We start from the raw sequence: 20696 nt of genomic DNA on the forward strand, positions 1-20696 counted from the left end.
CTGAATTCACTTGTTCCATCCCCTGGTGTACAGCTGCAGCAGAGGGGGGAGGGGGAGCTGACAGATCCCTGTATTCAGTTGCTACATTCCGGCTTTCTCTTCCCCTCAATGTAGTGCACTGCAGTGGTATGTTCCTGTGTGCAGCTGCAGATCAGGTGGGCTGATAGATCCTTGTATCTGCTTGCTAGATTCCAGCTCCCCCTGCTAGTGTACTGCATTGGTATGTTCCTGTGGGCATCTTCACAAGGAGGGCTGTTGCCGCCTCTGGTTGCATTTGGCTGAGAAGTAATCTGCCTGCCAGAAGGTGTCTGGATTGCCTTCCAACCAGTCAGGTGAGCAGTGGGAGAGGGGCCGGGACCATAGATGGGAGCTTTGCCTTCCCCGAGGTGAATTATAAGAAGATCAGGGTTAATGCTGCAGAGTCATTCAGTCACTGTAGGCACAGATCTGTTCCTCGGATTTGGAGCCATCACATCTTGATGTAACATTTCCTTCCAGCAAACAAAGGAAAGGCAGAGCAGGCACAGAAGAACAAAGAGCAGGGGAGGCTGGAAGAAGGGAATCTCAACAAATTGTTTTCTTTCCTTCCTCCCCAAGCAAACTAGGTATGTGCCTAGGGCCCAAATGCTTCTGAGATGGATGTCAGCTGTTGGAGAAAGCAGAGTGTCCTTTGACCCCAGAGAGGTCACTCTGTTTGTCTTCAGAGAACAAGTGCTTCTTACTTGCTGGAGCCAGAACCAAGGGCTGCCTCGACTTGTTGACTAGTTATATGACATGGAATCTCGAATAAGCTTTCAATCGACACAGAAGCCATGGATTCAGATAGGGGGAAGGGGGTCAAACATGCTTGTTTGCCTGGGAACCCCTAATGGCTGCTTGTTACATGGAGAAGCTCTGATCTCTGGCTTTCAGCGTATCTATAAGCCTAAAGCAGCCATTTGAGCATGTAACAGGGTGAGTGAGTGTGTAATAATGTTACAGGGTGACAATATGAGTACCACAGTAACAGTATAGTGTATGACATTGTTTCATGGGAGCATGAGTGTGAGTCATTATGTAACTGTGTGACTGTGAGAATGCAACAATGTAATTATGACTAACACTGCAGCTGATAGTGTGACCAATGTTCCCTCTAAGGATTGATGAGGTGTGTGCAAAAAAAAATATGCATGAGCGACAAGTTACATACTCCACAAATTTATGAGCAGGTGTGGAGGACGCATTTTTAAACAAATGTAGTTTATCCTTGTACTCCTTATGTATTTTTAATCATCCATGGATATGTTTGTATGTTTATTGTTCAAATGGTTTTATTTATTTCCCCAAATTTATTTTTGTTATACGCATTGAAAATATTTGATATTGCGTTTAAATCAAAATCTCAATAAACTTGAAACTTGAAACGAGTGCCCGTGAGATTGTGGGAGGGTTAAATACTCAAAACTTAGAAGAATAACAATTTACTTAAAGTTTTTGCTTCGCCAGCTTTCTGGTATCTTTACATACAGTGGCATACCTAGCATATGTAACACCCGGGGCCCATCGTTTTTTGGCACCCCCCCCCCATCAGTATGAAAAACATGATTTTTAGTAACAAGCCTCACGTCACACATGAGTACCTAGGAAAAGGCAGCATCTTACATATTGCAGTGAGCAGTACATCAATACACCCATTGTAAAACTAAACAAGCCAGACCAGCACAGATCAATCCTACACCTTCAATCCTAACAGAAAACTATGTCTTTCGAACACACAGAACACACCTTCGCCTAGTATGGAATATGTCATCACAAACTAACCCCTCCCTCTTTTACAAAACTGTAGTGTGGATTTTAGCCACAGTGGTAACAGCTCTGACGCTCATAGAATTCTGAGCATCAGAGATGCTACTACTACGGCTGGTGCTAAAAAACGCTCCACAGTTTTGTAAAAGGGGGGATAAAATAGAAATACAGAGCTTCAACGCTCTAGCTCAGGGTGCCCAAACTTTTTGGGCTTGCGAGCTACTTTAAAATGACCAAGTCAAAATGATCTACCAACAATAAAATAAAAAAACACAAAGCACACTATACGCTGAGAAAATGTTAATTATCATTCCTATTCTGGTTTTTTTTCAAAGAGGTCAAGGCAGATGACTCTATGCATTGTCACCTCAGTAACAACCATACAAAAATAGACAAATATACCCCCCATCCTTTTTATTAAACCACAATAGCAGTTTTTAGCACAGGGAACTGCGCTAAATGCCCAGCGCTGCTCTCGATGCTCATAGGCTCCCTGCGCTAAAAACACTATTGCGGTTTAGTAAAAGGGGGCCATAGTGGAAAATATAGACAGCATATATAAATTCAGACACATTTTGATCACTAAATTTAAAATAAAATCATTTTTCCTACCTTGTCTGGTGATTTCATGAGTCTCTGGTTGCACTTTCATCTTCTGACTGTGCATCCAATCTTTCTTCCCTTCTTTCAGCCTGTATGTTTCCTCTCCTCCAGACTTCATTCCCTCCCGCAACTTTTTCTTCCTCTTTCCCTGCCTTTTCTTTCTTTTTTCTCTCTTGATGCCCCTTTCTTTTTTTCTGTTTCCCTTCTGTCTCCCTGCCCCCTTTCTTTCTTCCTACCCTCCACAAAGCCACTGCTGCCACCATCGGGGGAAACAGGCCCCAAAGCCACCGCCGCGGCTGCCCGAAGCTCTCTCTGCTTCACACCGGGCCGACCAGCTTCCCCCGATGTCAATTCTGCCGTCGGAGAGGAAGTTCCGCCCAGCCAGGCAGCGATTGGCTAGCCCGAACTTCCTCTCCGACTGCAGCCCTAGGGTGGGTGCACAGCCGGGGCGGACCCCCCCCCCCCCGCCCTTGGAGGACACAGAAGACGTGGCAGCGGCTCCTCTCACGAATCCCCACCTGCGTTGGGAAGTCCGATGCAGTCGGGGATCTTGAGAGGAGCCGCCGCCGCATCTTTTAACTTTAAACTAAAGGCCGCTGCCGCTTCCTCTCACCTCTGCTCGCTCTCGAGTGAGCGACAGGGGAAAGCGTATGAGCGACGCCACTGAAAATAGTGAGCGATCGCTCATGCGCTCACCTTAGAGGGAATACTGAGTGTGATTGTGTCTCATGCATGAGATTCACCATGTAACGGTGTGATTGTGAAACAATGCAACTGACTTTGTCACAGTGTGACTGTTGGGTTCAGGCAACATACCAGACAGCTAGGAATATGCCTAGAGGGAACTGACTGGGATGGTAAAATGTTGTGCTCAAGAAACACTTTATTTGTTATTTACAATTTGTAGTAGCTGGAATGACCCCTTTGAGGTCAAAGCTTCAGATTTATCTTAACAATCAGTACTAGAACCCTGATTAGTGGAAGACTGAAACCCCTCACCTCTCTTAGTGTGGGGGTGAGGATTTTCACAACTGTTGACCCGGGGAGGGGGGGGGGGGAGGGGAGGTTGCTTGCGCTACCAGAGGGAATCCAGAGCAGCAGAGTTCTGCCCCTTGGTTACCAGATGTCTGGATTTCCCCAGACAGCTTTTCAAAACCCGGCACTTTGTCCGGGATTTGAAAAGCTGCGTCGGGCAGGGAGGAAGTTTGCGCATGTGCGGCCATCATGCAGCGTCTGCCAACAAGAGCGGGGCTAGGGCAGGGATGGGTGAAACTTGGTGGGCCTGGAGGCATGGCTAGGGAGTCTGGATTTTCCTAAGGGACAATCTGGCAACTCTATCCCAGACCCCAGTATAGGCTGCATGTCAGTGGCAGGAAAATAGCAGGTAACAAACAGGAAAGGGATGAACTCTAGCATTAGCACTGGATAGGTGTAAGTCTTGTTTTACATGCTCAAGGACACAGTGGTAAGAACTGGAATGTGGGCCAAAGTGGCAAATTTGATGGCTCTGGTTAAGATATTAGCTTCAGCCTCAGATAAGCTTCATTTTTTATTTTTTTGCAAATGTTTTTCAGTTAGGCAGTTAGAAATTGCTCTTTTGTTTAGTTGCCTTTCAGTTAAACAATAGTGCCTGATAAAAGGGACAAGTCAAAAGGTCAGGCTCAGTTCAGGGTGACTCATCCTCAAGGTGTAGCTGACATCACTTTCTTTTTTTTATATATATAATATGTTTATTAAGACAAAAGGCAACCAAACAACATGTACAGAGAACAAGACATCAAAGCAGTCAGGAAAACAAGTACTTGCAGAAATATCAGGTATCGAAGTGGCACATAAGATGTACAAGATATCAAGGTCAGAGAATTGACAATAGAGCTGGCGAGGTAAAGATAGGAATACATACTAGCCAGTCCATTATATATTAAGGATACAGTCAGAATCCCCAAACGATTCAACACTTCCATCTGTCCCAAGCATATAATGCACACATGCCACACATCTACACATTCACTCATCCACACACACATACTGTACTGGGGGGCGCCAGCTTCTCCGAACAGGTGAACTCAAAACTGTGGAAACACCACAGGGGACACCAGACCAGCAGTGAATGAAATGAAAAGAAACCCAACAAGGACCCCCAATTGCAGGGGTACATGGGTGGCCCCTATGGCAGAGCAGAGGGCCAAGATGCATGGCGAGGACAGTGCAAAGCAATCAATATGCAAGACCCAAGAGTACAAACAACCAAGTGCATAGAGTGATATTCAAGCAGTGCTGTTCAGAAACTCCTTCCATAAAGCACAATAAGATTTCCACAGGTCCTGCGGGTGAGACGAGTAGGTGTCCAGCTTGTATTGTGCCTGCTGTTTCATCAGGGCGATCCACATAGAATAATACCCAGATACCCACATAGATACCCAGTACTTCAAAATGAGGTTTTCCCCCAAGAGGATAGCATGTAGTACAAATTTCTGGGAAGACAAGACTAGGCCATGGTGCGCTAGCTCCTGTACATCCCCCAACAATAAGGCAGGACCACTCCAGGGCACAGCTCCCTGCAGTAACCTAGCCAAACAGCGTTGTATAGAGTCAAGTGCGGACAATCAAAAAAATGAGTGAAGGAAGGTACCCCGTTGGTATTTACATTTAAGACACATCAGTAAACCACAACCCCATAGTGTGCCCGCAAGCACGGATAAGATATGCTCTATGGAAAATTTTATATTGTGTCTGTTTCAGGGATACCGCTTTCACATGAAGGTACAGTGTTTGAAAAAGGAGATGGAGATCATGTATGGAGACCTCCAGCCCTAATTTGGTAGACCATTCCCACACTAAAGAGGACAAACACCCCTCCCCAGAACAGTCTCTGCCCTCCCCGTACCATGTAGAAATCTTGTTAGCCAGGGTGGGAGTAGAAAGGAAAAGCAGATACAATTTGCTGTAGGCTTATTGCTCCTCATGCTCCCGTTCCAGTGAGCAGTGATAGTGGTGAGTGGAAGGTAAATGCCATGAAGCCTGTATCTGTGCAAGAGAGGGGAACTGTCCCCCACCCGATTGCAATGCAGCACCTATGGTCGTGTCGTGCCCTGTGCATCCCTGCAGACCTGCAAGCCCTCGCACACCTGAAACAAAATCCAGGTTACGAAGGGGAGACAAATGGGAGCTTGCCCTGCCACAGCCACCATCAGCACCAAGCTTTACGAAATAGTAAAGAAATGAAAAAGCATGGGTACGGAGTCCCTCGCTCCCCCCCCCCCTCCGGACTTATGGATAATAGGAAAAAGACCAGGGTAAACAGCAGTCTTCAAGCAGTGCCCGAGGGGAATAGCAATGGCAAGAGATACCAGATGTTCATGGATCCATCGCAGAAGTGCCAGAACATTGTAAGCGAAGACCACTCCGGACCTTACTTTGGGTCAACTTAAGAGCACTAATGCTGGCCATTTTACCCCCCCCCCAAAAAAAAAATAAAATAAAATAAAATAAAAATTAAAGGGTGAATAATAGATTGGTAAGAGCGCTCATCACTATGTGATATCCAAACTGGTATGGTCTGGAGTGGATACAGGAGCTTCGGAAACAGCATCCAAGCCACGTGGTAGCAGCGGCAGAGAGAGAGAGCGGACAAGCCAGGGGAGCCGGAGAGAGGAGACAGGGGAGCTGGAGACCAGTTTACAGCAGCGGCGAGTAGCGGCGAGAGGAGGCTCCGCCCACCCCACCGCATCAGTGCAGCATCATCACTCAGACTCCCCCTTAAAGGAGGGGAGCCAACGGCGCACAGCCATTCGGCGCGCAGCGAAGGTGAGCGGCAAAGTGCTCGCCTTAGCAAGAACGCCTTTGCGAAGGGCCTTAAGAAGGGCAAGCCGGGTCGCTACATCCAAGGACTCCAAGAAAGGAAGACAGCAAGGGGACGGAGAGAGACAGCAGTAAGGAGAGACAGCAGTAAGGAGCGGAGAGGAAAGAGCCGAACAGGCAGAGGGGGACCGAGCAAAGTCGAGGGGAGAGAGGCGAGAGATAGCTATGCCTACTCCCGATGTCACCAGCTGACCCACTCATAAAAGGGGAGCAGCGAACGGAGAGGAGAACAGCTGTTGGTGGTTAGGAGGTGCTGTGCTTTTTTTCACAGGACCCGAAGCACGTGGGGAGAATCGGAGGAGGCTGAGCGGGAGAGCGAAAAGGTGCAGATAGGAGCGGAGAGGAAGGCAGTCTGAGCGGGGAGAGACATCAGTGAGGATCGGAGGGCGGAGAGGGAAGAGCAAAGAGGAGCGGAGAGAAAGGCAGACTGAACGGAGAGAGACAGCACTAGCTGCATGCCGGACACCACTCCCAGACACCGAAGGGCTACAGGAAGGGCAAAAAAATGGAGGCAGCAGGAACCCAGCGTAGCTTCCCAGTTTACTGCACCGGTTGTCATATGTACGACTACCTCCCGTCCGGAAGGCAGGCGTACATATGCGGCCGGTGTCGGGAACTGGAGAGCCTGAAGAAGGAGGTTGGGAGACTGCAGATCAAGGTCCAGGAGCTGGAGGGCCTGCGCGCCTCAGAAGAATCATGCTGGGCAACTGAGGATCCCACCAGAGAGAACCACATCCAAGAGCAAGTTAGGGAGCTCGAGAAATTCATCGAGGAGGCCTACAGGATGGTGGAGGTACAGGATCACCAGCAATACAGACATGAACCAACAGATGGAGGACAGAATCCACCAGACGCCGGGGGACAGGAATCAACCGATGGAGGACTGAATCCACCAGGCGCCTAGGGAGAACGACCTTGCGGAAGTACCGAGCAGACTGAGGAGGCTGAGACCCACCGGAGCTCAGAGGGAGAAGCTGCGGACCGCACCAAGGATACAGATTGGAGACCAAAAAGGAAGCTGAAGAAGAAGGGGAAATCTGCAATCGTGGTGGGAGACTCAATCCTGAGAGAAGTGGACAGTCACATAGCAGGAGGGAGAGAAGACCAGCTGGTGACATGTCTCCCTGGAGCAAGAACGAAGGACATCATGGACAGAATAGAGAGGATCCTGAAAGGAGCTGAGACGGAGGAGACAGCAGTGATAATCTACGTTGGAACCAACGATGTCAGCAGAAGAAATTACAACAGGACTGCACTAACTGAGCAGTTCAAGACCCTGGGGAGAAAACTGAAGCTGAGGACGAGGAAGATAGCTTTTTCTGAGATCCTTCCAGTACCGAGGGCGGATGCGAGGAGGCAGACCGAGCTGCAAGCAATAAATGGATGGCTGAGGAGATGGTGCGAAGAGGAAGGTTTCCACTTTGTAAGGAACTGGACAACTTTTTGGGGGAAGAACAAGCTTTTCAGGAGGGACGGACTGCACCTGAGCATGGCAGGAACAAGAATGCTGGCGAACAATGTCAAGACTGCAATAGAAAAGGCTTTAAACTGAGGAGAAGGGGAAAGCCGACAGTCGATCTAACAACGACACATCGGACAAGAGTATCAAACGAAGATACTGTGTGGAGAAAATGTAGAGGAGGACTTAAGGATGGAATACAGTGGTCCAAGGAACAACTGAAACTGGAGAGCAAAAAGAAGAGCAAACAGCAGGAGCTAAAGGGACATATGACATTTGGGGAATTGGGGAAGCAGGCTGAGGACATAGAGGACACACCACAGAAGGAGGAAGAACAGAACGAAACTCAAGAGCTGGCAGCCCTAGAGGGGGTCGGCGGGAGCAACAAACCACAAGAGAAACCAGCAAGGAAAACAAACAACCAGGACTACAATTGCTTATACACAAACGCAAGGAGCCTGAGAGCCAAAATGGGAGAACTAGAAGTCATAGCCAACAAGGAGGACCTGGACATAATTGGAGTCACGGAGACATGGTGGTCCGAGGACAACAAATGGGATGTGGTCCTACCGGGGTACAAACTCTATAGGAAGGACAGGACGTACAAGAAGGGTGGAGGAATAGCATTATATATAAAGGACTACATTCACTCGACCAGGATGGAAACAGCAGTAAGGGAGGACGGTTTGGAATCACTTTGGGTTAAGTTACCAGGAAGAAATGGGGCTGACATAAAACTGGGACTGTACTATCGCCCACCGGGACAGCCGGAAACCAATGACCAAGATCTGGAGGCTGAATTGAGGCAGGAATGCAAAGGAGGAAGTGTGGTGGTGATGGGGGATTTCAACTACCCTGGGATAGACTGGAGTATCGGACACTCCGACTGCGCGAGGGAAACAAAATTCCTGGAGGCTGTGAGGGACTGCTTCATGGAGCAGATGGTCAAGGATCCAACGCGAGGAGATGCCACTCTCGACCTAATCCTCAACGGGCTAGGGGGACCCGCAAGGGACGTAGTATTAGCGCCACTGGGAAACAGCGATCACAATATGATCCAGTACAAACTAGAAGTAGGAACATCAAAGGTGAAGAGAACCACAACGTCAGCGCTAAACTTCAGAAAAGGGAACTACGATGCTATGAGAAAAATGGTGGGAAAGAAACTCAGAAGCAGCTCAGGGAAGATGGAGACCATAGAGAAAGCCTGGTCCCTACTCAAGGACACGGTGCACAAAGCACAAAAACTGTATGTCCCCAGGTTTAGGGGAAGGGGTGCAAAAAGAATCGAACAAAAGACCCGGTGTGGATAACAAACGCAGTGAAAAAGGCGATAAGGGACAAGAAAATATCGTTCAAAAATTGGAAAAAGGATCCAACTGAGGACAACCAGAAGGAACACAAAAGGAATGTCACTGGGTGATTAGGGAAGCAAAAAGAGAATATGAGGAGAGGCTGGCAAGGGAAGCAGGAAACTTCAAACCATTCTTCAAGTACGTGAAGGGGAAGCAACCGGCGAGGGAGGAAGTGGGACCTTTGGATGATGGAAATATGAAGGGAGTGGTGAGAGAGGGAAAAGAGATAGCCGAAAGGTTAAACAAGTTCTTCTCGTCGGTCTTCACAAGCGAGGACACATCCAATGTTCCAGAACCCGAGGAAATCATAAGTGGGGATCAGGACGAAAAGCTAGAGCAAATAGAGGTAAGCCAAGAAGATATCCTCCGACAGATAGACAGATTAAAGAGTGACAAATCACCAGGCCCAGACGGAATCCACCCAAGGATGCTAAAAGAACTGAGGAACGAAATAGCGGTTACGCTCCAGAAAATCTATAACCTATCCTTAAAAACTGGGGAGATCCCGGAGGACTGGAAAATAGCGAATGTCACACCTATCTTCAAGAAGGGATCAAGGGGAGACCCGGGAAACTACAGGCCAGTGAGCTTGACCTCGGTTCCGGGAAAGATGATGGAATCACTGGTCAAGGACAGCATCTGCAAGCACATGGAAAGCAAAGGAAGGTCGTGCCTTACGAACTTACTGCTCTTTGAAGGGATAAACAGCCAGATGGACAAAGGGGAATCCATTGACATCATTTACCTTGACTTCCAAAAAGCCTTCGACAAGGTACCCTATGAACGGCTGCTTAAAAAGTTGTGGAACCACGGGGTGGAAGGGGATGTCTACCGATGGATTAAACACTGGTTGGAGGACAGGAAACAGAGGGTTGGAGTAAAGGGCCAATACTCAGACTGGCAAAGGGTCACAAGCAGAGTTCCGCAGAGGTCAGTACTGGGACCGCTCCTGTTCAATATATTTATAAATGACCTGGAGAAGGGGACAAATTGTGAGGTTATAAAATTTGCAGATGACACCAAACTCTGCAGCAGGGTTAGAACCATGGAAGACTGTGAGGACCTACAAAGGGACCTAACGAAACTAGAAAAATGGGCAAAAAGTGGCAAATGAGCTTTAACGTAGAGAAATGCAAGGTCATGCATGTGGGGAAAAAGAACCCGATGTTCAGCTACAAAATGGGGGGATCATTGCTAGGGGTAAGTAACCTTGAAAGAGGTGTGTTGGTGGATACAACATTGAAAGCATCGGCACAATGTGCGACAGCCTCAAAGAAAGCAAACAGAATGTTGGGTATCACGACCAGGACGAAGGAAGTCATCATGCCGCTGTATCGTGCAATGGTGCGCCCTCATCTGGAGTACTGTGTCCAGTACTGGTCACCGTACCTCAAGAAAGACATGGCAATACTTGAGGGAGTCCAGAGAAGAGCAACTAAATTGGTAAGAGGTATGGAAAACCTTTCATACACTGACAGGTTAGAAAAGCTGAGGCTCTTCTCCCTGGAAAAGCGGAGACTTAGAGGAGACATGATAGAAACCTTCAAAATCCTGAAAGGCATAGAGAAGGTAGACAGGGACAGATTCTTCAAACTGAAGGGAGCCACAAATACAAGGGGGCACTCGGAGAAATTGAAAGGGGATAGGTTTAGAACAAATGCTAGGAAGTTCTTCTTTACTCAGAGGGTGGTGGACACATGGAACGCGCTCCCGGAGGATGTGGTAGGGTAGGGCATGCTACAGGGGTTCCATTTGTGGCATAGGGTTTTTATTTTCCCAATAGTAGCAGTAATGTTTGCTGCATATAATTTTTTCAGATCCCTATAAAGCCAGATGCCCAAATATTTCAACTTCCCAGGTGCTATACCAATACCCAACCCTGCACCTAGTAAAAGAGCCTCTGTCTTGTCAAAGTTAATTTTGAGGCCAGAGAATTTGCCGTATAAACTGAGAAGGGACATTAAGGTTGAAATAGTCTGATCAGCATGCTTGACATACAGCAGCGTGTCGTTGGTGAACATGCTTATGCGGAACTCTTGGCTATTGACGCACAGTCCCTCCAAGGCAAGGTCTTGACGAATCCGTATGGCTAGGGGCTCCAGGGAGAGAAGAAAGAAAAGTGGGGAAAGGGGGCAACCCTGTCTTGTGCCTCTTCCCAAAGGGAAGGGGTCAGACACCCCACCATTTACCAAGAGCTGTGAGTGAGGATTGTGATATAGAGCAGACAGTCAATCAATGAAATTGCCAAGGATGCCGAAATGCTCCAAAGTCCAGAAAAGCTGAGTCCAAGAGACCATATCAAAAGCTTTCTCGACATCTAGGCTAGTGATAAGTGCCTGATCACCAGGGGCATGACGGGATTGCAACACCGCAAGGACCTTCAAAAGATTCATTGAGGCGTGTCTGCCTGGCACAAAGCCTACCTGATCCTCATGTATGGGGATGGGAGAAGGACACTGAGGTGTGCTGCTAAGATACTGGCTAGGATCTTAATGTCTTTGTTTAGAAGCGATATGGGCCTATAAGACCCCAGGGCAACGAGTGGCTGGCCCAGCTTCGGAAGGATGATGATATGAGCCCTATAGTGGGTATCCTCTGGGGGGTGACGGTGTGGGGGGATGACAGATTACAGAACTCATTGATGACCTTCTGGAAAGCAGTAAAGACCCTCCTCTTCAACTAAAATTCAACCGCAGTCTACACCTCACCCACTTAAACCACTCTCCCCTCTCTTCTCCATTCTTAACCTGTACTTAAATTGCTGTACTGCCCATCTTTAAAAAAGGATTGAGAGGTGATCCGGGGAACTATACACCGGTAAGTCTGACTTCGGTTCCAGGGAAGATGGCAGAAGCACTGATAAAAGACAGCATCGATGAGCATCTAGAAAGGAATAAACTGATGAAACCAAGCCAACATGGCTTCTACAAGGGAAGATCGTGCCTAACAAACTTATTGCACTTCTTCGAAGGAATTAACAAACAAATGGACAAAGGAGCTCCCATAGACATCGTATACTTGGATTTTCAAAAACCCTTCGACAAGGTACCCCATGAACACCTCCTACAGAAACTGAAGAACCATGGGGTGGAAGGAGATGTACATAGATGGATCAAAAATTGGTTGGTGGGTAGAAAGCAAAGGGTAGGAGTGAAGGGCCACTACTCGGACTGGAGGAGGGTCACGAGTGGTGTTCCGCAGGGGTCTATACTTGGACCGCTGCTGTTCAATGTATTTATAAACGATATAGAAACAGGGATGAAGTGCGAAGTAATAAAATTCGCAGACACCAAACTATTTAGTGGAGTTAGGACTAAAGAGGACTGCGAAGATTTACAAAGGGACCTGAACAAACTAGGACATTGAGTGATGAGATGGCAGATGAAGTTTAATGTAGAGAAATGTAAAGTCCTGCATATAGGAAACAGAAACCCGAGGTACAACTTTATGATGGGAGGGCTGGTAATGGGTGAAAGTACCCAAGAAAAGGACTTGGGGTAATAGTGGACAAGACAATGAAGCTGTTGGCACAGTGCGCAGCAGCCTCTAAGAAGGCGAATAGAATGCTAGGTACTATCAAGAAAGGTATTACAACCAGAACAAAAGAAGTTATCCTGCCATTGTATCGGGCGATGGTGCGTCTGCATCTGGAGTACTACGCCCAATATTGGTCGCTGTACCTTAAGAAGGATATGGCGATACTTGAGAGGGTTCAGAAAAGAGCTACACAATTGATAAAAGGCTGAAAGATTAGAGAAACTGAGGCTCTTTTCCCTGAAGAAGTGGAGACTTAGAGGGGACATAATAGAGACTTACAAGATCATGAAGGGCATAGAGAAAGTGGAGAGGGACAGATTCTTCAAACTTTTGAAAACTACAAGAACGAGAGGGCATTCGGAAAAGTTAAGAGGGGACAGATTCAGAACCAATGCTAGGAAGTTCTTCTTTACCCAAAGGGTGGTGGATACATGGAATGCACTTCCAGAGGGTGTGATAGGACAAAGTATGGTATTGGGGTTCAAGAAGGGATTAGACAATTTCCTGAAGGAAAAGGGGATAGAAGGGTATAGATAGAGGAGTACTATACAGGTCCTGGACCTGATGGGCCGCCGCGTGAGTGGACTGCTGGGCATGATGGACCTCTGGTCTGACCCAGCAGAGGCACTGCTTATGCTCTTATGTTCTTAACCTGTACTTAAATTGCCTTATAGTCCTTGTACTTAAACTACTGCATAGTCTTTGTATTGTCCAAATGTACTCCACTGTGAATGTTTGCTTGTAGGCCGTTCTGAGCTAGAAACATAGAAAGATGACGGCAGAAAAGGGCTATAGCCCATCAAGTCTGCCCACTCTACTGTCTCACCCCATTAAGTCAGAGTGCTGCTCGACCCACGTAGAGATCCCACGTGGATGTCCCATTTATTCTTAAAGTCGAGCACGCTAGTGGCCTTGATCACCTGCACCAGTAGTTTGTTCCAGTGATCCACCACCCTTTCTGTAAAGAAATACTTCCTGGTGTCACCACCAAACCTCCCTCCTCTGAGTTTGAGCGAGTGCCCCCTTGTGACTGAAGGTCCCTTAGGAAAGAATATGTCGTTTTCCACCTCGACACAACCTGTGACGTACTTAAATGTCTCAATCATGTTACCCCTCTCCCTGCGCTCCTCTAGAGAGTAGAGCTGCAACTTGCCTAGTGTTTCCTCGTATGAGAGACCCTTGAGTCCGGAGACCATCCTAGTGGCCATTCGCTGGACTGACTCAACTCGAAGTACATCTTTACGGTAATGTGGCCTCCAGAATTGCACACAGTACTCCAGATGAGGTCTCACCATGGTTCTGTACAGTGGCATTATGACTTCAGGTTTACGGCTGACGAAGCTTCTATTGATATATCCCATCTTCCGTCTTGCCTTGGATGAGGCCTTCTCTACTTGTTTGGCAGCCTTCATGTCTGCACTGATGATTACTCCCAAGTCCTGTTCTTCTGAGGTCGTAGCTAGTGTTTCTCCATTCAAGGTGTATGTTCTGCATGGATTTATGCTGCCGAGATGCATCACCTTATACTTCTTTGCGTTGAGGACCAGTTTTCCAACTTGATCAGATCCTGCGTCATACCATCCGTGAGATCGCTTTCACCTACTATATTGCACAGTTTGGCGTCGTCAGCAAACAGCGCTACTTTTCCCTTATGAATATGTTAAAAAGGGATGGTCCCAGGACTGAGCCCTGCGGCACTCCGCTAGTCACCTCCGATGTCTTAGAGAGGGTGCCATTGACCACCACCCTCTGAAGTCTTCCACTCAGCCAATCATTGACCCATGCCGTTAGTTTCTCACCTAACCCCATCGATTTCATCTTGTTTAATAGTCTACGGTGTGGGACACTGTCAAACGCTTTACTGAAATCCAAGTACACTATGTCCAGAGACTCTCCCGAGTCTAGCTCTCCTGTCACCCAGTCAAAGAAGCTGATAAGATTGGATTGGCATGACCTGCCCCTAGTGAATCCATGTTGACAGGGATCCCTCAGATTCCCCTCATCCAATATCGTGTCTAATTTCCCTTTAAGTAGAGTTTCCATGAGTTTACACACTATTGATGTGAGACTTACTGGTCTGTAATTCGCAGCCTCCGCTCTGCAACCCTTTTTGTGCAGAGGAACAACATTGGCAGTTTTCCAGTCCAGGGGGACCCTCCCCGTACTTAGGGAGAGATTGAAGAGCATGGCTAACGGTTCCACCAAAACATCGCATAGCTCTCTGAGCACTCTTGGGTGCAGATTGTCTGGTCCCATGGCTTTGTTCACCTTGAGTCTTGACAGTTCTTTGTAAACATCAGCTGGTGTGAACTCAAACTTCTGAAATGGGTCTGTGAGGATGGGATAAAAATCTAAATAAGTAAATGAAATAAGCTTGCAAGGGTAGAAGAACCAAAAGTTTATAGAACTCAAGGCCTAGCCCATCAGGACCCGGTGTCTTGGCGATGGCGATGGCCATCTGGATCTCCTCGCTCATGATAGGATCATTAAGAAGTGCCTGTTGTTCTGAGGAGACCCGAGGTAATGCAAGGTTTTGAAAAAAAACACCTCTCAAGCATCATTATCATGGGGCTGATCGGAATATAATTCCATATAGAATGTCACAAACTGCTGCGTGATAGCCTGATTAGAGTACGTTACTCCCTGTTTATCCTTAATGGAAATAATAATGTTTTGGGCCTTGTGGGGGTGCACTAAATTGGCTAGCATTCTACCAATTTTATCGCCCCACCAATGAAGTTTATATTTGTAGCAGTATATGCTGCGGTTCGCTCTTTGATCCAAAAGTGCATTGATTTTGGACTTCAAAAGGCCCATGGTCTGTTTGGTATTATCATCGAGGTAGGAAATATGAAGTCTCCGTAAAGTGGCGAGATCCTGAGACAGGGAAAGTAGTTCCCCATCACATCATTTTTTCAGTGAGGCTGAATAAGCGAGAATATGCCCCCGCATGACCGTCTTAGCAGCCCCCCCAATATATGACTGGACCCACGTCCTCCACGGAGTTAGTTTGCACAAAGTCCTCCCATTTCTTATGGAAATGGGCAACCGCATATAAATGGGGAGGGGAAGGGGGACATGCGCCAGATCCTGTCTCCTATCTGGGAGCTGAACCGTAAGGTGAGGCCCAAGAGAGCATGATCAGAGACGGGGGCACTGTAATGTGAGCATTGGTCATTTGAGGGAAAAGAGAGGCAGAAACCAGAAGATAGTTAATGCAGGAGTATGTTGTATGAGGGTGTGAATAGAAAGAAAAATCAAGCTCTTTTGGGTGCATGGTTTGCCATGAAACCAAGAGGCCCAGCTGTTTTAGAAGAAAATTTACCCCCTTAGAAAAATGACCCCCCTCGGCATGGGTTTAGCTGGCTTATTGTCCCATTGGGGGTGAGCTACCATATTGAAATCTCCTCCTAAAATTAGTGATTGAGGGGAGAGTGGAGCCAAAAGGCCCAGCAGGGAGGAAAAAAATGAATGAGAGTAGGTATTGGGGGCATAGATATTGCACAAGACTAGGGGTTTGCCCCAAAGCTCCCCAATGAAAACTAGAAACTGCCCATTAGGATCCACTATTTGTCTATGAATGTGAAAGGATATGTTCTTGTGGATAAGTATAGCCACCCCGCATTTTCTTGCTTTAAAAGAGGCATAGCCCACCTGGCCCACCCATTCCCTACGAAGTTTGGTATGCTCTCTAGGAGTCAAGTGGGTCTCTTGTAGAAATGCTGTCAGTGCGTTATTTTTGAAGGTAGGCCAAAAGTTTTGTGCGCTTAATTGGGGAGTGTGTCCCATCTACATTGAGAGATTTTACATTCAGTTGAGTCATATGTGATCAGTACCAAGGAATATAAGCAAGATATATAACTGAAGAACAATGCAAGGGTGGGGCGTCCCAGCCATATCACACTCACCAGCAGTCTGGGAAAAAAGGAGAAAGGAGGCCACAGCACGTGACGTCCACCCGGAAGTAAAGAACAAACAAATATACCCACGCACACCACACCATACACACCACCCGGGGCTGCATGTCTTTTGGGCCTGAGTCCGCAGGGCTGGGTTACTGTTAGCTCTGGTCTGGCCTGAAGCTGCCTGTTTGCACTGTTTTGGGGTTTGAGTTTAGCAGGGATTTTCCATGCTGCAACAGGGATTGGGGTTTGAATGGTGGGTGGGGGGGAGTGAATGGGTGGTGTGCATGGGTATGTTTGTGTGTTCTTTACTTCTGGGTGGCCTCCTTTCTCCTTTTTTCCCAGACTGCTGGTGAGTGTGCTGCTGAGGGTGGGATATGGCTGGGACGCCCCACCCTTGCATTGTTCTTCAGTTATATATCTTGCTTATATTCCTTGGTACTGATCACATATGGCTCAACTGAATGTAAAATCTCTCAATGTAGATGGGACACACTCCCCAATTAAGCGCACAAAACTTTTGGCCTACCTTCAAAAATAACGCACTGACAGCATTTCTACAAGAGACCCACTTGACTCCTAGAGAGCATACCAAACTTCATAGGGAATGGGTGGGCCAGGTGGGCTATGCCTAATGTGACCATTTATTTTTTTCATCAAAACAGGACATCTATTAATATTCAGTCCCACCCCTAATCCCACCTTAGCCCCACCCCCAATTTCTTCCATTCATTTTCATTTACACATAATATCTTATTAATTCATAATGGTAAACATAAAATATTTTTTTTAAAAACCACAAAGCACACTGTACGCAGAGAAAATGTTAGTTATCATTTACAAGTTTTAGGGTTTTTTCAAAGATGTCAAGGCAGATTACTTTAAAATATGCAATTTCACCTCAGTAACTATAGAAAAATAGACAAATATAGTACAAAATATAGACAGCAGATATAAATTCTTAAAACAGACACATTTTGATCACTAAATTGATAATAAAATCATTTTTCCTACCTTTGTTGTCTGGTGATTACAGGAGTCTCTGGTTGCACTTCCTTCTGACTGTGCATCCAATCTTTCTTTCTTTTGCATCCAACATTTCTTTCACAATCTAGCCCCATCCCCTTTGGGTCCAGGTCTTTCTCTCTTTTCCCTCTGTTACCCTCCCCAGATCCAGTGTCAGTTCTCCTTTCTACCTTTGTTACAGGTCTCCCTCTCTCTCCCCCTCTGTCTGAACCTCCCATAGTACTGCTTCTGCCTCCTGTCTTTCCCCTTTCGTCCAAGCTGTTTTCTCTGTAATCTTTCTAATGTGCTTACAACCCCCCCCTCTCTCTGCCTCTTTCTCTCCTTCTTTCCTTCCTCCCTCCTTCCCTCTCAGCAGATTTTAGCATATCTCTTCTCCTTTTTCCCCCTCAGATCTAGTATCTGTCTCCTTCCTCTTTTCCTCCTCCCAGGTCTGGTATCTGCCTTCCTCTCCTCCCCCTCTGCTCTGGCATATCTCTCTCTGCTCCCTTCCTCCTGTTCTTCCCTGGTCTTCCTTCTCAATTTATTTTCTGCCTCAGTCTAAATTCTTTTTTACTATTCAGTTCTCAATTTCCCTCTTTCACTGTGTCTACCTATAGCTTGCCACCTCATTCCCTCACCCCTTCCTGTAACTAACTCTATCCTCTTCCCTCAATCCTGCATGTGCCCTTTTTTATTTCCCCTCCCCACTTCCTTCCAGCGTCTGCTCCTCCTGTCCCTCACATTTCGATTCAGCGGCTTTCCCTCCTCTCCCCCACACTTCCATTCATTGTCTGTTTCCCTCTTTCTATCCCTTCCATCTACTGTTCACCCTCTATCTCGCCCCTTCCATTCACTGCCCTCTCTGCTCTTTCCATCCAGTGTCTGCCCTCTCTCTCTCTCTTCCATATGGCATCTTCCTTCTTTCTATGTTCCTTCCATAAACTATCTATCCTGTGCCCCTTCTCTCCTTTGTACATGATTGATTTCAGCTCTGTTACTTCTCCATTTTTCTCTCTCTGTCACCACCCCCTCCCCTATGCTCTGGCATCTCTCTCTTTTCCTTTCTTTCCTTCCCACCCGATGGTCTGGCATCATCCCTTCCCTGATTCCCTGGCATCTCTCTCCTTTCCTTTTCTTCCATCTCCCCCTCCCCCTCCATGCTCTGACATCTTCTCCTTCCTTTCCCTCTTCCTTTTCCCTTGGTCTGACATACCTTCCTCCTTCCCTCCATGCCCTGGCATCTCTTCTTCCCTGCAAGCCCTGGCATCTCCTTTCATTCCCTCCCTCATCTTCCTTCTCCCTCCAGTTGGATACAGCAACACTCTCTCCAATTCTCTCCCCCTCTGCTCCCTTTCCTTCTTCTGTCACCCAAAGCCTGGTGTCCTGAACTTCATCGGGTAGCAGCAGCATTCACAATTCACTGCTTTTGCCGGCTTCAGGCCTTCCTCTCTGTTGGGTCCTGCCTTCATGAAAACAGGAAGTAGGCAGGACCCGGTAGAGAGGAAGGCCAGAAGCCAGCAACAGCAGCTGCTGCTGCCCGAAGAAGGTAATGGTGCCAGGCCTTGCAGACCGCTTCTCCCCCCTCCCAGCCGAAGCCCCACTGACCTTCTTATCTCTCCCTCCCATGCGAGCCCTGCCGACCCTCCCAGTGAGATGACCGAGCAGCAAACCTCCCTCCAGTAGCGTTGGCAGCCACAGCACACTAAAAGGCTGCTTCGTGGCTTTCTCCTGCTGGTGAGTCCCTCTGCCGCATCACTGATGACATCATCAGTGACGCTTCACCAGCAGGAGAAAGCTGCGAAGCAGCCTATTTAGCATGCTGCAGCTGCCGACGCTACTGGAGGGAGATTTGCTGCTCGGTCATCTCGCTGGGAGGGTCGGCAGGGTTCGCTTGGGGGGAGAGATAGGAGGGTCAGCGGGGCCTGAGCGATGATGTCGCCGCTGCCGAATCCAGGCTGCGATCCCCTGTTCCGTTGTCTCCACTCACAGCTTCGGGACACCCTCTCTGAAAACAGGACATTTCAGCGTCCCAAAGCTGTGAGTGTGGACAACGGAACAGGGGATCTGAAAAAGGAACTGTCCCATTCAAAACAGGATGTATGGTCACCTTAGCTATGCCTCTTTTACAGCAAGAAAATGCGGGTTAGCTATACTTATCCACAAGAACATAAACTCCCAGACCTGCATACACCACATCATCACACCAACATGGAGGAGAAGACTAACAAACCCTTCCAGGACTAAACCACACCCCCAACCAAGAGCACTTGTCTACCCAAAAGCAACAAATAGTGCGCAAATAGAATACACCACACTGACATGTGCCTACATAAACATCAGAGCTCTAGGCCCAAAGACAGAACACATAAAAGACTGGATTAAAAACTGAAAATCTAGACTGCTTCTTCCTCACTGAAACCTGGCTAACCTCGGATTCTAGGATAACGGAAGTTTGCCCAAAGGGATACAAGATAACAGTGGTCTGCAGGGGAAAAAAAGAGGAGGAGTCTAGCCATCTTAGTCAGAAACTCCCTAAACTTAACATACTAGATAAAACATGCACCTCATACATGGATCTACTAACCTGCCAACTTTCATGCACCACACTAAAAGGATCCATAGCCTGCATGCTCTGCTACATAACACCAAGGAATTGGAGCACAGCAAGACGAGAATTCAAAGATTTTATATGTTGAAACTCACTAATGGCAACTTACAATCTAATCTTAGAAGATCTAAACCTCCATCTCGAAGACCATACCTCTAAGCAAGTACAAAACCTATTATCATACCTCGAAGCCTTAACCTACAAGATCTTAGACCCACAAACCACACACGAGAAAGGTCACCAACTAGACATTGCAGCCTTCATGACCCAACAGCCCATTCTACCAGAGATTCAAACCTCAAATGGAAAATGGTCCAAATCCATCTGTTCAGACCATTACACATACACCTTCAATATCAACTGGGCCAAAGGCGAAACCAAACCAAAATCCCAAAGCTTAACCTACAAATCACGTACATATATCGACTCCTCCAAATTCTGGAATAAAACAGACGCTACAATCCAAGAATGTGACCCCAAAAACTTCATCTCACAATGATGCAATATAAGTACAACTACCCTAGACAAGCTAGTCCCAATACAAACAAAAAACAAAATCAGTAGATGATCAGACAAATGGT

General features: G+C 47.3%; 1 long non-coding RNA gene across 1 annotated transcript in view; it reads left to right on the top strand.

The window, feature by feature from the left end:
• The first annotated feature begins 250 nt into the window (after positions 1-250).
• The window catches only part of LOC117356566, a 32606-nt gene continuing 12160 nt past the window's right edge, over positions 251-20696 (top strand). Inside the window, exon 1 of the long non-coding RNA XR_004538670.1 lies at positions 251-332. This is a non-coding gene — a long non-coding RNA (uncharacterized LOC117356566). The remainder of the gene's footprint in view (positions 333-20696) is intronic.

This window comes from Geotrypetes seraphini, chromosome 3 (assembly GCF_902459505.1).
Source record: "Geotrypetes seraphini chromosome 3, aGeoSer1.1, whole genome shotgun sequence".
NCBI classification, from domain to species: Eukaryota; Metazoa; Chordata; class Amphibia; order Gymnophiona; family Dermophiidae; genus Geotrypetes; species Geotrypetes seraphini.